The sequence below is a fragment of the Stenella coeruleoalba genome (assembly GCF_951394435.1).
Source record: "Stenella coeruleoalba genome assembly, chromosome: 1".
Classification (NCBI taxonomy): Eukaryota; Metazoa; Chordata; class Mammalia; order Artiodactyla; family Delphinidae; genus Stenella; species Stenella coeruleoalba.
The window spans coordinates 131,822,313-131,839,227 of record NC_137169.1 but is presented as its reverse complement, the minus strand read 5'-3'; the positions used below and the strand labels follow the sequence as shown (position 1 = coordinate 131,839,227).

The 16,915-nt window shown below is 36.6% G+C and overlaps 1 long non-coding RNA gene across 2 annotated transcripts in view; it reads left to right on the top strand.

Moving 5' to 3' along the window:
* LOC307182557 overlaps positions 1–16,915 on the top strand; it is a 585,550-nt gene that overhangs the window by 394,624 nt on the left and 174,011 nt on the right. The window lies entirely within an intron of this gene.

Sequence of the window (16,915 nt, the reverse complement as noted above, 5' to 3'; positions counted from 1 at the left end):
TTGCTTGAGTTACCTGTTGCTACATATTAAACCACCTCAAACTTAATGACATAACAATGACTTACTGTTTTCTGTGATCTTGTGGGTGGCAACCTGCTCAGTGTTTGTGCTTTTCTACCTTGGGAGTGTTTATGAGGCTGAAGTCATCTGGTGGCTTGAGTAGACCTGGAGGATCCGTGAAGGTCTCAGAATCTGTCTGGCAGTTGGAGCTGGCCGTTGGCTGGGGCAGTGTGGATCTCCTCTGAGTAGCACTTCATCCTTCAGTAAACTGGATTAGGATCCTTCACACCAGTGTGGTCTCAGGAGTGCAAGAAAGTGAGGGCAGAATTCACAAAGACTATAACAGCCTAAGCTCTGCAGTCCACCCAACACCACTTTCAAAAAAGATTATTGGTCAAAGCAAGACACAAGTCCAGCCCGGTTTTAAGGCATGGATGAATAAGCTTTTATTGATGAGAGGAGTTGCAACGTATCGTGGAGATATTTTCAATCTACCATAGCTTGTAAGGTTTTTTTGCTTTAAAGTCTTCTTCCGATATTAGTAAACTACATCAGCTTTACAAAAACAATAGTTTATATTTGCCTGGTCTTGTTTTGATCATTTAAATTTCAATCTCTTTCCATCTGCTTTAAAGAGCTTATGGTTTAGCTCTTAAAATCTATCCAAAATATATTTGCTTTTGCCTTTGTTACATCTTAAAAAAATAAAATAAAAATTCTATTATTTTATAGTTTGAATGTTGGAACATTAATTTTATTCTCATGTTATGTGATGTATTACAATCTCTGTTGCTTAGATTTGCTGGTACTTCTAATCTGTCACTGGATTGGACAGAATTGCAGGATAAATGTCAATTTTATTTTGGGATTCAGCCAACATCCTTGCTAGTAGAAAGTACAGGAAAATGTAGATAAACATATTCTCAGGCAGTATTACAGATTTTCTCTTTTATCTAGAAAATAGTACAACTAAAATTTTTTGTTTGATGATGATTTGCAGTTATTTATTTCCAGAAAGACTCATACTATTTTAATACTATCCTCAATGCTATCTTCAATAGAAAATACTATTCTCAAAAGAAATTTCTGAATTTCTAAGTTTATTTAATTTAATTTTATTACTAGTATAAAATTTTCTTTTACCAAAGCAGTTTTAAATAATACAAAATATCCTTATTTAAAAATTAATTTCTCTGATTTCTTTAAAGTAATTTTTACCAGAAATGCCTCTTCAATATTTATTTGACTAACTTAACGTCTTACTTTTGCGGTTGAACATATTTTTGCCCTTATTTTCTGCTACATTTTAAATTTTGCCAAGATTTTTAAGCAAACTATTTTCTTAATTATTTATAAGATACTGGACAATGTGTTATTTTTACAATCAGTTCTATTTTTGAATGTTTTTGTCTTAATTTTCTTAAATGAAACCCATCTTTTAAAATTGATAAACAATGAGTACACTAAAGTAAACAATTATGGTAGCAAATCTGAATCTGTGAGCATATGAACTATGATAAAGTCATCTCATTTAGCAGGGAAATTAAGTGTATAGCAGTTGTGTCATAGGCACTAACAAAGTACAGGGCAAGAAGAGCAGACAGGAGGTCGTAATTCGGTATTTTCTCTTGAGCATGATTGAAAAAAATGTCCTTGAATTTTTTCTTGAAATACACTTGAACACATTCTTTTGTTAGATATTAGTAATAACAGCTGTGAATTCTTATTTAATGGGTGGACAGGAGAAGATCACATGCCATGGAAAAATGGCTAAAATAAAATCAACACTTTATTTTCTGAGGGTGTGGTTGAGTGGATTTACAGATCTGTGGATTTACTTTGGATGAGGCACAGTGGAAAAATGGGAGTTTTATCTTTTTTGGAGACTTTCAGAACTAGTAGTGAGGGACTAAATCTGAAATCAAGTTAGTCGCTTATTTTCCTTTCCTCTTCGACATTTAATGGGTACTAAAGCCAAGTCTCTGGCCTTGCCCTTCTCCAGGAGAGAAGGGGCGTACCTGAGAATAGGGGATTTAGGTTCCAGACCTCCCAGCTTCACCCAGAGGGCTCCTTGCAGGGCTCTGCCTCTTTTCTGCTTCCTGACCAGGTGCTTCAAGCATCATCAATCAGCCACCTGCTGAACACTGAGCCGCACAGGGAAGCTACAGAGGCTCAGGCCCATTTAACCACAGTTTATTAATAAAATCAATTAATCTGCTCAAATAATTGAGATTTAATAGTATTTACGAACCTTTATTATTCTGTTAGGCTCACAAATAGCCTTATTTTAATAAAATGTTGCTTTAATAAACTTCACCCTGACAGGCCTCAAAAAAAAACATCCTGAGAGCCGGCTTCATTATCAGCAAGCTGCAGGCTTTGCTTGAGTCCCCGGAGCAGGTGACAATTTGATTTTTAAGTGGCTTTCTGATACTTTGCATTGATGTAGCACCATTCAAACCACATCTCAGAGTGCTTTACAAAACATTAATTAATGACAGCTCATAATATCCCATGGAGGATGGTGCATTTTGCAGCTCTCCTTTTAGAGAGGAAATTTCCAAGGGTTAAGAGGCTTCATAAAAGTCATACTTCAGAAGCAGCTGTGAAGCTATGATGAGTTAGGAATATGAAACTATCAATTTCTAGCACTATCAAACAGAACTCATTTCCTCTTACTGTGAGTCAATAACCAAACTAACTGACATGTTGTTTTTCACGTTTTCAAAGCAAAAGTAGCATAATTCAGAAAGTAGAAAGGTCAGTGCTTCAGAAAGGCTTTTGAAATAGGTCTGATAATGGCTGTAAATTGCTACCTGATGTAAAAAATAGTTGAATTTTAAAAATGGGAGTGTTTACTGTAAAAGACACTACTTGAAAACAGTGCTTTGTTGGGAGAGGGAAAAGTTAAATTCGGCAATTTGGCGTTGAATATTGATTTAAAAGTCACATTTAGAGATATCTAGTTGTAACGAAAGAGCACGTGCAGTATGGTGGTTAAGACAGTAGGCTTTGGAGTTGAATAGAATTGAATATAACCTGAAGTACAGCCGTATAATTGCTGTGAGGCTTGCAGAAATTACTGAATCCATCTGATCATCAGTTTCTTCATCTGTAAAAGTAAAGACAGAATCTAACTCCATTAAAACATTCCTAATCACCTATACAGATGTACACATTAAGAAGAATGCCAGGTTCTTATCATAAATGTATTCCATTTCTCTGAATGGTGTATTTGGAAAAATCAACTGGAGTTTTTTGCCTCTGTAAATTTAATTTTTAAAACTATATAATCCACATAAATTATATAACATTTAAAATTTACAAAGAATATAAAATTGAAAAGTACCTGTTTTGTTTGTTCCCAAGCCACCTAGATGGTCTCCAAAAGCAATGTCAGAATTTCTTAAGTAGGGCTTCCTTGGTGGCTCAGTGGTTAAGAATCCGCCTGCCAGTGCAGGGGACACAGGTTCGAGCCCTGGTCTGGGAAGATCCCACATGCCGCGGAGCAACTAAGCCCATGCGCCACAGCTACTGAGCCTGAGCTCTAGAGCCTGTGAGCCACAACTACTGAGCCCACGTGCCACAACTACTGAAGCCCACGTGCCTAGAGCCTGTGCTCCACAACAAGAGAAGCCACCTTAATGAGAGGCCTGACCACTGCAACGAAGAGTAGCCCCCGCTCACTGCAACTAAGAAGAAAGCCTGTGCACAGCAACAAAGACCCAACATGGCCAAAAATAAATAAATAAATATACTAAAAAAAAAGTAGATTTCCAAACTTAGCTATGAATTTATAGACATTTTATTTGTGCATTTGCTAATGCAAACAAAATTATGTCTAATACATATTTTCCTAAAATTTGATTCTCGCTTAATATATTAGAAATTATTTCCTATTAGTATGTTTAGAACTATTCCTTTTTTTTTTTTTTTTTTTTGTGGTACGCAGGCCTCTCACTGTTGTGGCCTCTCCCATTGCGGAGCACAGGCTCCGGACGCGCAGGCTCAGCAGTCATGGCTCACGGGCCCAGCCGCTCCACAGCACGTGGTATCTTCCCGGACCAGGGCACGAACCCGTGTTCCCTGCATCGGCAGGCGGACTCTCAACCATTGTGCCACCAGGGAAGCCCTAGAACTCTTCCTTTTTTGAGCTGCATATTAATTTTTTTAATGAATAATTCATTAACCAGTGCTATATTGATGGACACTAAATTTTTTTTTCCCAGACCTATCCTATCATGACTAGTTTGGAATGAATATCCTTGTATATATTTCATGTTATACATATGCAAGTATATATAAAACAGTAGAATAAATACCAGTAGTAAAATTACTATGTCAAACTGTGTGTATTTTTAACTTTGACAGATATTGCTGAATTGTGTTATAAACTTGACAGTCCCATCTGTATATCCTTGTCCCTGCCAATACTGAACACTATCTATTTTTTTTACTTTGCCAATCTTATAGGTATAAATATTTCATTAATTAGAATGCATATAAAAACTTAAAAGACACATAGATTACATAACCAACATCAAAAAGAATAACTTCTGTTGATGCTTAATTTTGACTGATATTTTGTGTGTAATCCTCAATAATTTAAATATACCACCTGCCCAGTATCATTCATGAATTTGAAGCCATGTTGGTTTATATTGTCTCGGTAAATATAATTCTCACGCTTCATTCTAAAAACAGTATCGATTTTTAAATGATATGTTTTTTTCTGAAGTTTTAAGTGGTGTTTTTATAATATCAGATTAACTTATCATTTCTCAACCCTAGGCTTTAGGATAAATATTTGAAAGATTTGGTGCAAAATTTTTGAATACTCTGTTGAAATTTGGTAGGAATGAAAGTTTGGTTCCCGTGATTTGTATGTTCATTTGTATTTGTCTGTTGGTTGAAAAGCAGTTTTTTTCACTCTGTTACAAATGCAGTTGGAGCACAGCGTGTGTGTGTGTGGTGTGTGTGTGTGTGTGTGTGTGTGTGTGTGTGTGTTGTGAGCACTGTTTGCATTATTATATTCTTGGTTTTCTAAATGAAATAGAAAAGATGTCCACGAATGTAATCTATGTTTTCATGAGAGAGAATTTTAATTTAACAGAGCTATTCTACTAACAGATTGGAGTTGACATTTATGAAATTTATGTTTATTTCACATGCGTATGAGATGAACGTTTTAAGCAATTATTACTAGCATTCTTTGACCTCGATCATGCTGATGTTCAAACATAGTATTCTGTATAACCAGGATAAGCTCCATAATTGAATCACTGTGCTACTTCATCTTCCTTTTTTTCATGGAGTAGAGAGCTCAAATTTTTCTGTGTTTGGAGCTCTGTTGACAAAAGAAACTTAATATGAGCACACAGAGGTGGGGATGGCACGTGCGGAAGGAATTGGTGACCCACACAAGTATGAGGTTTGTCTAGTTCATTTACACCTTGCATTATATTCTGTATTATCTCCTGGCTTTAAATGTGTTTCCACTCACGTCACCGCACACAGTTGATGTTTCAGTATTATGTGGCACATTTGTTGGGGGACTTTTCCTATCCTTGCCACAAATAAGCCCTATACACAGTTTGAGACGTACTGGTGTGTGTTAAGTGAATTAAATGGACAATTCACTGGATAATTTAACTGATTTAATCAAAGTCTTTCGGGTATAGAGCTAACATTTTTCCTACTAAATAATTAAATCAAACACAGTTGATTTTATTTAAAAATACAGGCATGCCTTGGAGATATTGTGGGTTTGGTTCCAGACCACCTCAAAAAGCGAGTATCACAGTAAAGCAAGTTTACACACATTGTTTGGTTTCCCAGTGCATATCAAAGTTATGTTTACACTCTACTGTAGTCTATTAGGTGTGCAATAGTATTATGTCTAAAAGAACAATGTACGTACCTTAATTTAAAAATGTTTTATTGCTAAAACATTCTAACCATCGTCTGAACCTTCAGCAAGTTCTAATCCTTTTGCCGGTGGGGTTCTTGCCTCGATGTTGATGGCTGCTGACTTGACTGTTCAGGGTGGTGTTTGCTGAAGATTGCGGTGGTGAGGGCAATTTTTAAAAGTAAGACAGACAGCAGGGACTGACTCTTCCTTTCGTGAACAATTTCTCTGGACCATGCAATGCCATTTGATAGCATTTTACCCGCAGTAGAACTTCTTTCAAAATTGGAGTCAACACTCTCAAACCCTGCAGCTGCTTTATCAACTAATTTTATGTAATATTCTACATCCTTTGTGTCATTTCAACAGTTGATAAGTTCACTGTCTTATATGCGTGGGATTTGTGGTGCCCCAAAACAATGATGATAGTAGCGTCAAAGATCACTGATCACAGATTATTGTAGCAACTATAATAACAATGAAAATGTTTGAAATATTGTGAGAATTACCAAAATGTGACACAGGGATGTGAAGTGGGCAAATGCTGTTGGAAATGGTGCCATTAGCCTTGCTTGACCCAGGGTTGCCACAAACCTTCATTTTGTAAAAAAAAAAAAAAAACACAGTATCTGTGAAACGCAGTAAAGTGAAATGTGATAAAATGAGATATGCCTGTACATTTGAAGCCCACTATGACATTTAGCCTGTTAAGTTATGCTTTGGGCCAAACTTGGCACATTTAAATGAAGAACAAAACGAAATAACCAATTTCCCTAGTTATTTGTCTTAAACCAGTTACTCTATACTAGCATTCCAAGGTCGTTTGTTATGATGATAATGAGCGTGTGCTCTTCCCAGGCTGCTTTGCACTTTGTCTAAGAGGAATTTTATCCCATAACAGAAAGTAGACACTCCTTGAAGACAGCCACAGCTTGTGTGGATTTTGAGTTCCCAAAGACTGAACTCCTAAGGAAAAGGGCTGAAGCAGCTATGGTGAGGAAAGGAGCCCACAGTTTCTTTCTTCCTGTGGTTCTGGGTCAACAGCTGGTTTGATGGGTTGGGGGGAGGGGGTACAGGAGGAACCTGTGCAGTGCACATCAGGCTACTATACTCTGGGTTCCAGAGTCCTTACACTTCCTCTCACGCCAAGGCCCACAGGCATTTCTCTGGCCAGTTTGGCGGAGAAATTCTGAAGTCACAGAAATTCCAGGAACCTGTGATCTTGGACAACGGGCACACATGCAGTAACTGGTTGAAGGTAACTAGAGGGGACTCCCAGGTGTTCAGTTACCAGTAGCATCTCTGGAAATAATTAGTACTACCTCAATGCACAGTAACAACATTACTGTGAACTTTAAAAAAATCTTGGTGCTTGGCTTGCCACCCCAGAGATCCTGATTTAATCAGCCTGGGTGGGCAGATTATGTCTGTGCAGGAAAATGTGTGTGTATACACACACACACACAAATATATATATACACACACATACATATACGTTCAAGGTGAGTCTGATGATGGTACTCACAACAGCTTTTGAGATGCGTATTATTGTTTTCTTTCTCAGAGAATTTCAAACTTTGGGGTGCATTTTAAAACACAGATTGTTGGGCCCACCCCCGAGTTTCTGATTCAGATCTGAGGAAGGGCATGGGAGTTTGCATGTTTTGAGTTCCCAGGTGATGCTAAGGTTGTGGATTGGAGACCACACTTTGAGAACTACGTTCCTGGAGGATCAAAGAAGCTCGTAAACTTGAATGGAAATAAGGATCTTTCCAAGTTCACACACCTAGACGAGTTAGGACTTGAAACTGGCATTCTGATTTTAAGTCCAGTGGTTTTTTTTTTTAACAAGACTAGTATGTTAAACTTTAGAAATTACTTTTGTATCTATTATCTCAAATGATGCTTGAAAGAACAGGGCTGACAAGGACGGTTATTGTGTAATCATGAAGAAATTTAAGGTCAGACAACTGAAGTGACTTTTGCGTGGCCATGTAACAAATAAAAAAAGAATAGAAATTAATTAAGATACCCAACTGTAAAGTCCCTGTTTTTCCAAGTTGTTCTAATCAGCCAGAATGAAAGTGTTTCATACTTTAGGTATTTTTTAAACAAACTTTTATAGCACACAATTTTGTATTAACTACATTCTAAAATTCAGTGGGGTGACATAGTATTAGAACTCTTTACATGACTAAAATTTGCAAAAATATTTGGAGTAAATCTTTTAGTCCTAATTTCAGACTCTGTACTATTAGAATAAATTAAATTATGTAAAATCTTCCTATGTCCTGAAAATATGTTTATTTGGAAGATGTCCAACTTCTAAAATAATGTCGTTTGTGATAAATTGATTGGAGGTATAAGGATTGCCTAATTTATTTAAAACATATAGACTCTGTTTTTGAAATACCAATAGGTAGGTACAGATTGTTTTCTTTCAAACTATTATATCTTTTCTCCTAAACATTCAAAGTATGTGTTTCAGAAAGAAGAGATATTCAAAGACCATCAGTTCAGGATCTAAATTTTTATTTACTTGGTGCTTTTCCCTTTTTCTTTGGATTTGGCAGAACAAATAGAAGTGTTATTCCTTTGAAAGACTGTTTCATTGCTCTGCCTGCCTGAAGCTTCATCTTTCTATGTACACTTTAAAATGTGCATTTGTCCCTTTCAAGGGACACTATCTGTTTGCCAACATCTGCAGAACACTTTAATGAAAAATATCCAGTGGTTATTATTCAGACTTCTTCATCTGTTTAGAAGCTGCCAGGAACTCAGGCAGACTGACAGACAGCTGCTTCTTTAACATCATCAGAAGTAAGTCACATTAGTGCATACTTACACACACACACACACACACACACACACACACACACACACAATTGTGGATCCAGAAAGGTATTTACATTTTGATGACCCTCAAGAAATATTTCTGGAAATAAAGTTTGAGCTAGCTATACATTTTATACAAGATCTCTTTTAATATTTATAACATAAATGAATAGATATTACCTTGCCCCAAACAGAAACGGCAATGTCAAAACAACAACACACTCAGCTAGAAAACAAAGACCCCAACCAAAGGCTTGCAAACTCTGTAAGCACACACTTTTGGGAAGGAGGTAGCAGAATAACTTTAACAGGATAGACATATTTAATTTGAACTAGGTAGGGGTCATTTTTAATATTGAGTAGTTAATGTTCTCAACCACAAAGAAACGTTGAATTTTAAGACTTAACAGTGTTTCTGGTTTAAGTTCCATTCTATCTGGAGGTTAAAAAATCATTTCTGACCATTAATACCTGGTAGCCTGAACGCTACCAAACTTAGAATAGTATTCTATCTACAATGAGGGAGTAGGGTGGGGAAAGCCTAGCCCAAACTGTTGTAACAATAAAGTAGACTAGCTCCCAGCCCAGCCATCTGCATCTGAGTCCGTGAACCTGCAGGATACTGTCCCACCTAAGACCCCCCCCCCTCAATCCCGGCCACCTGTGTCATTGAGGCTAGTTCTTTCCAGTTAAGGTCAGGTTTTTTTCTTAATACCCATACCAATGCTTCCTCTTCTATTTTCTATGACGTGTAGACTCATTTATCTCTCAGACTTCAAGTGGTCATCCCATCATCTCCCTGTTTAGATTGTCAGCTTCCTAGGCTCCAGACCTCATCCTACATTCTTTGCACTGTGCCAGACCTAGGAGATTCTGGGCATGTAATAAACAGCCAACAGGTGGGTGAGACAACATTCCATTTTAGTACTGTGGTGTGGAAATTGGCTGTGGCTTGGAAAAAGAGTCAGCTCACTAGGAGAAAGTGTCTGCATTCTGTGAGGATCTGGTTCAACTGTCTCTATATCTTTAATAATGTCTGGAATAAAATTTTAAGGTGAGATGACTAAATCTTTGCAACAGGCAACTATTATTTGCTGTAGTTAGAATACCTTTGTTTCAATTGTTCTGCCATAAAGGAAACAAGATTAGTAATTAGGAAAAGTGTTCATGTAAAATGTTTTAAACTTACAAAAGTGCTCTATTTAAAATTGGTTAGCCTCAGAATTGTTCACTGATTGGAGCATTCATATGAAGTAACAAAGTTTGCAGGAATTTCTTAATTTAATCAGAGTAAGAAACCCAACCAAGGGCCCCCAAATAAAATTATTAATGAGCCTTTCAGTATATTGTCCTGATTGGCCACTTATCTGTGGTAGCTGAGATTTAAAAGAAAAATTGTTTAAGGACAATAGATATGATTTGTAAAATCACTAGGACTGACAGATTCTGAGGCTTCTCCCTAAGTCTTCTCTTTAGGCAAAGTTGCATTTATTTTACTATCATTATTGAAGACACCTTTCTTTCTAAAACCCTTGAAACTAATTTTTTAATTTACTTCATTCTCCCATCCCTACCTCCTTTCCTTCTTTCCTCCCTACTTTCTTTCTTTCCTTCCTTCCTTTACATCTTGTAGCCTGAACAATCTAAAGTTCTGAATAATATTCCACGTCGCAATGAGGTGCTAGAGTGAGAAAAGCAAAGCATGGTCCTAACTGTTGTTGATAAAGTGGTGTGGCTCCCCTGGGCTAATTGGTAATTACCTGATCTATTCCTCCCTCCCTCCCTCCCTTCCTTCTTTGCATCCCCTCTTCCTTCCTTCCTCAAATTAATCTGATCCTCTATCCAGGAGTAGAGAACTATTTCTTTACTCATCCTCAGCTCTTATATTAGTAGGACCAAATGTGTTATTTTTCAGTTTTCTTTGAAGACATTTTAAGGGAAGGGAGAATACAGGTGTCGCTCACAATTATCTACTTAGCCGTCTGGAATCACAGAATTAGCCAGAATGCTTTTGGGAAGAGTCCAATTCTTGCAGGATTCCTCTCATTCAGTCATCTCAAAGTGGGGTCCCCAAACCAGCAGCAGCAGCACCTGGGAAATTGCTAGAAATACAAATTTTGGGGGCCCCAACCCAGAGCTGCGGATTCAGAAACTCAGTGAAAGGAACCCAGGAGTCTGTGTTTTCACAAGTCTTCCACGTGGGGCTAAATGCATGCTCAAGTTTTTGAACCTAGTAATCGTTTTTTGGCAGAATAAAGAAACTGGAAGGGCATATTCTAAGATTTGTAGTATTTTTCTCAACCTCAAAAAAAAAAAATTGCCAAGTAAGGTAAAAGGCAATAAGCATGGCTAATCACAGAGGGGAAACCTAACTGCGATTTCCGCGATTCAGATTAGATTCTTCTATTTTGTCTCACAGACACTTAAGGGTGATTCTACTCCTCCCTTAAGACTAAAAATAAGATGTTTTCATACTAATTAGAGTCTGACGGCAGTCAACATTTATTAAAGAGCACAAAACAATAAAATAATTTATGCTTCTGTAAAGTTATCTTTGGATTTTAGTGTGGCAAAGTTTGAGAAGGGGTTAGATATGGCGGAAATTTTTCTAATCCTTAGGTAAATGATGCTAGAGGGGAAAGTGTATACAAACATTTCCAAATTGTGTTGAAATATGAACACAATTTCTTCTTTTCCTCAGTAAGTTTCCATAGTCATTTCTCTAAATTCCCTTTCTGTCACGGAATGCTCTTTGATTTTCAGGCATGTATTATGTAAAGCCAAGAATAGAGGCTTTCAGAAATTGTTGATTCTCACAAACTAACTTCAAAGTTCTTAACATATGGTTGTTGTTGACTGAATTTATCTTGCAGAACAAGAAACTAAGATAAGATTTGATTCAGCAAAGAACGCTATGAAGGATCACTTTATGGAAAGCCATTAGCTAGGACTCTAAAGTATGAAGTAACATGAGAAATACAAATAACAACAATGTAATTAAACTGTCAAATGTGATAGAGAAATTTACGTGAAAATGCTTGTAGCCCCAGTATTCTCTATTTCTTTCCCCCCTGGCTTTTAAGGCAACATCAAAACAGTTACTTCTGAGAATATTTATAACCTGTCAAGAGAAAGGACTGGAGAGGTTGTGACAATGTATCCCTGAAGGAAAATGTTAGTTTCAAAGCACCATTGATGTAAATACTGCCTCTTTTCTATTTTGTGGAATGGGTTGCTATGCTGATAAGTCTGTGTTAGAAACATGGCATTAGAAACACGAGTGTATTTTTGTAATAGAATTATGGATGTGGGATAATCTTTAATATAGGAGCCGTAAGTCTTGACACAAAGATTGCTTTTACAAGGAAAAATAGCACAATAACAACAAAAAGATGCTTAAGAGGAAGTTTGATATGGTTGTTGGGAGATAGTGTTGAGAGGAGAGAGGTTCTTGCAGAGAAATGTTGCTATTTCTGCTAAGCTGTGCCAAAAATTGGAACATGTCCAAATCTTTATTGTAACAAATGCATATACATTCTTACACACACAGACACACGGAAATGTTTTCATTTGGTTTTATATGTACGCTGAGATTATTTTATATATGAAGTGGCAAAATATCTCTGCAAACAAACATAACAACTACAATAAAAATGACTAATTTACCTCCTTCATAACTGAACTAACATAACAGGGAATGTGAATGTTCTGAACAGAGGGACTTATGCCTAACTAATGGGAGTTAAATATTATTTGTCGAGGTAGAGAGATGAGTCAAAGATGAAAGGAACAGTTCGAATAGCAATAGATGTAGGAGAGATGAAAGGGATGAGTGTGTCTGACTATGTTATTTATTTAAAAAATAGAAAATTCTTTTTTCTCACTTGAGGGAATTTCATTTCAGCAAACCATCAACTGTTTTATGGAATGAATATACAATCTGTAGTTTCAATTTGTTTACTAATAAAAACTCTAAATAATAGCAGTTTTTACAAGGTTATTGTGAAGAATAAGTACGATACTGTATATATGACATATGTGATATGATTTCATATGATATCTGAAAGTGCTCATAAAAAGTACTATTATCACCAAGCTTTAGAAGAAAATATTTCTCAGTATTTCTAGGTATACTAAATGCTCCTAATGCAACAGTATGACAAGTGCCTAGGAGATGGGCTTGTTGTAGTTCTGTGTCTGTTACATGTCAGATCATATATATACATTGATCCTGTTTAGGTGATCAATGATTCTGCACAGTTTCCAGAAGTAATAATATATCTTTATTTTTCATAACAAAAATGGATGATGTAAATAAAAAAGGGAAGAAAGGAAGGAAGAAGAGATTTCATTACTTCATCATGGTAAAAACAAAAACAAAAACATGAATAATCTCCAGAGGTTGGGCCTATTTAGCTTCCCCAAACCCAGCAGTTACCCTTGACTCCTTTGTTTCCTTTCTCACCTCCATTTTATTTCCCTCACACTCCACCTCCATTCCATAATAATCCTGCCTTAAAAAAAATTCAATATACCTTAGCTTAGTACAACGCACTGTTCATAAGTGATTTTGCAAAAGCAGTTTCCTGTAGCTCCAACTGGGATGTCTTTATTTCTCTCAGGGAAGTTGTCACTGAAGGGGAGGGGGTAAGAATCTTTTTGGTATGCTTTCCCACATTTTTCACCAATTTCATGCTGACTTTAACATCTTGCTGTCCGTTGTGTGAGGACCAGAAATCAGGATAAGGGGCTGGGATCAGAATAGGTATTATCCAGCCAGTGGAGTAAATTCACCTCCTCGGGTCCACTCAGAGATTTCAGAGAACGGTGTCCACTCTCTACACGAGGAAGTGAAGGAGAAGCTCGTGTCTTCTGAATAAGTGTGCCGTATGTGCGTGTACCTACGTCCTGCTATCCCCCTTCCTAGTGGATGCACAGATGCAAAGAGAAATTGTGCTAATTTACTCATCCAAATAGTCTTGTAATAACTTTCATAATATTTACTGTGATTCTGTGGCTCAGCACTTTAGATTAATAGCAGAGTTGCTCTGGGGCTTTCCTAGTATTCTGGGTCCACATTACTTGCTATACACATATATTCAATATTGGAGCAGAGACAGGCAAAAACTTTTCTTAAGTGCTAATTTGAACAGGTTTGTTAATTTAGGTCTGTATATTCTGAAAACTCTCTTTTGAAATTGAAAGTTTGATATACTTATAAAACATATTACTTTTCAGAGTGACATAAAATCAGTAAGAACCAGGTAATGAGCCTCCAGCAATTAATGCTATTTTGTAGAGGGTTTTTTTGAAATGTGTATTGGGTGATAATATCCCATCTCCCACTGTTACAGTATTATTCTGAGCCTAAGACTAGTAAAATTGTTGACATGAAATCTACAAAAAATAACAGGATTCTTAGAACTTTCAGACAGTGTATTTGACATTTTAGTTAGGAAATGCTAAGTTGACTTAGAAAAAGTCAATCCAATTGCTGTGCTCTCTGTTCATTTTGTCTTACAAGTGAATTAAGATCAGTAGGATCACCATGTTCATCTCATTCAGATCTTATTCAGAGATATTGACCTGCAAATAGATAATTCCATTATCCTCATGGGCCTGGTACCAAGACTCCTTGGGATTTCTACTGAAAGTTTGTGATAGCCTGTGTTCAACTCAACAAGTATTTACTCAGTTCCTCCAGTGGTGCCTAGATGGATTGGGTAGGAATGCATGGTAATAAAATTAGTTCTGTTGAGTAACGTGAAAGAAAGGTTTACAAGAGGAACTCCAGGATTGCACCAGAGCTATGCAGACAGCACTCTGTACAGCAGACAAGATCAGATGACTCTCCTTGTTCGGGGTCCCTAAACAATTTTTTAAAGCAGCTGGCGTTTGTTCTCAGCTCTTCAGTTCTCACAGGCCTGTGAGCTCTTCATCATGATGGGAAGTACAGTCTTTGTGCTTTTTCTGAAAATGTGAGAATCCTTTGAAGCTGTTTTCTTGTAGTCAGTGCAAATGGCAAGAAAGAGAAATAAGGAATTCAGTCAAGCTGTTTGCAAAAGATTATGTAAAGAGTTATCTGCAGGATTGATTTACTAGTTCATGGGACTTTAGGAGAACTATTAGAAGATTTGATAAAACTGAACAAAGTTAGCTTGAGGAAGTAAGCAGTAACCCATTGGGCAAATCACACAATTCTAAAAAGAACTTCTGTGTAACAAGAGAACGTTTTTTACCCTATTCCTGTTTCCATTATGGAAAATCACTTTGATTTTGGCATTTGAAAAAAAAACTTCAGGGAAATCTATTTATATCAAGGTAACACTTATGGACAAAAACAGCAAAATGTGTCTTCCTGAATTTATTTTCAGTTCCTATTTCCATGTGGTTTATTTTGGAAGCCTCCAAATCACAATCTATACTCACGTCAGATCCAAAATTATAAAAATGGTAGATGTACCCTTCTTCTACATTTCTCCACATCAAATCTATTGAGTATTAATCATTAGTTCTCCTTTTGAAGATACGTCAGCATTTTATATTTTAAATTACAGATTTGGAAACAGTGTATTTACTGGCTTGTCCCCTTAATGAATCAAATAATTATTTTCATTTGTATAATTTTAGTGGTACTTCCAAGAAAATGTAGCCGACTATAAAAAGGGTACAAATCTAAATTTCAAGAATAGTAACTTTTGATGCATTTTAAATTCACAGTTATCTAATCTCAAATTTTAAATATACTGTACTATTTTTTTCATAAATTTTTTTTTGAGACTAGGTAAGGGGTTTTCTGCTGTTGATTACTTGACAACTATTTACTGTTCATGTAGCCTAGGTATAATTGTAATATCCCTCTGTGAAATTGGGATTGTGAAAGTACTTCTTTGACCTGGGTTATTGTGAGGATTAGTAAAATAATTTATGTAAAGTGCATCTGCAAAATGTATTCAGTACGTTATCAAGAATTTGGCCCTTACTAGCATTTGTATTACACTTTATGCATTTATAAATTTGTTCATATATATTTTTGATCTTCTTAGTAGCTTTATGAAGTGAACAAGATTGAATATACTTGTCCTAATCTGATGGTATAAGAACATTTAGATTTCTTTATTTCTAGATGATACGAGTAATCTTATAAATTCAATAAAACAAGACTAATAGAAACATTACATGATTTTCAAGGTTACAGAATTAGTGAGAAACCTAAGGCAAGGCCTCAGGTGCTTTGAGTTTCAGTCTAACTTTTGACTCCACCCCATGGATGAATCTTAATGGAGGTAACTGGGGTTTATGCTAAAACCATAAGAAAAGTTGTATAACTGTAATTGAATTTTTTTTTTTTTTTTCGGTACGCGAGCCTCTCACTGTTGTGGCCTCTACCGTTGCGGAGCACAGGCTCCGGACGCGCAGGCTCAGCGGCCATGGTTCACGGGCCCAGCCGCTCCTACGGCATGTGGGATCTTCCCGGACCGGGGCACGAACCCGTGTCCCCTGCATCGGCAGGCGGACTCTCAACCACTGTGCCACCGGGAAGCCCTGTAATTGAATTTTGATAAACATTTGTGACAAAAATTCTCATTTTCATTCTTTGATCCCAATAAGTACTTGAAAAATATTTTTGTACCAAAGCTCCTTAATTAGTATTAATGATTGTCTTTTAGGTGAAGGGGAAAAAAACCATAAAACTTTCCTGATTGGCTGTAAATTAGTCAAGATCATATTCCCAACTTACCTGTAACATATTTTTCCTTGAAGTTGTTAATGTATTCACGTAAAGGAACTGAGTCAGTTCTTCTTAATGTGAACCATAATTTTTAGTGACAAACCATATCTTAGTATGTTTCCCGTGTCCTTAGAACATGACTTCATGGTACACAGGCAAGGATTTGGTGCTAATTTCCATATGAAACGACAAGATTAAAGTGAAGCCCATAAAACACAGATTCTTTTTAATCTCTTGTTTGCTTGCAGGGCAGAGGTTTACTTCCATTCTTTGCCAGTTCCTTCAATGTAACGTAGAAGTTCAGCAGATCACTAATTAGAAGAACACAATCAGTAAGTTAATTTGTGTTACCTGTTTTGTAGCTACTCTTCTATACAGCAGATAGAGCACCTGAGACATATAAAATTGGAAATGGCGAAGATATGGACGAAACCGGTACC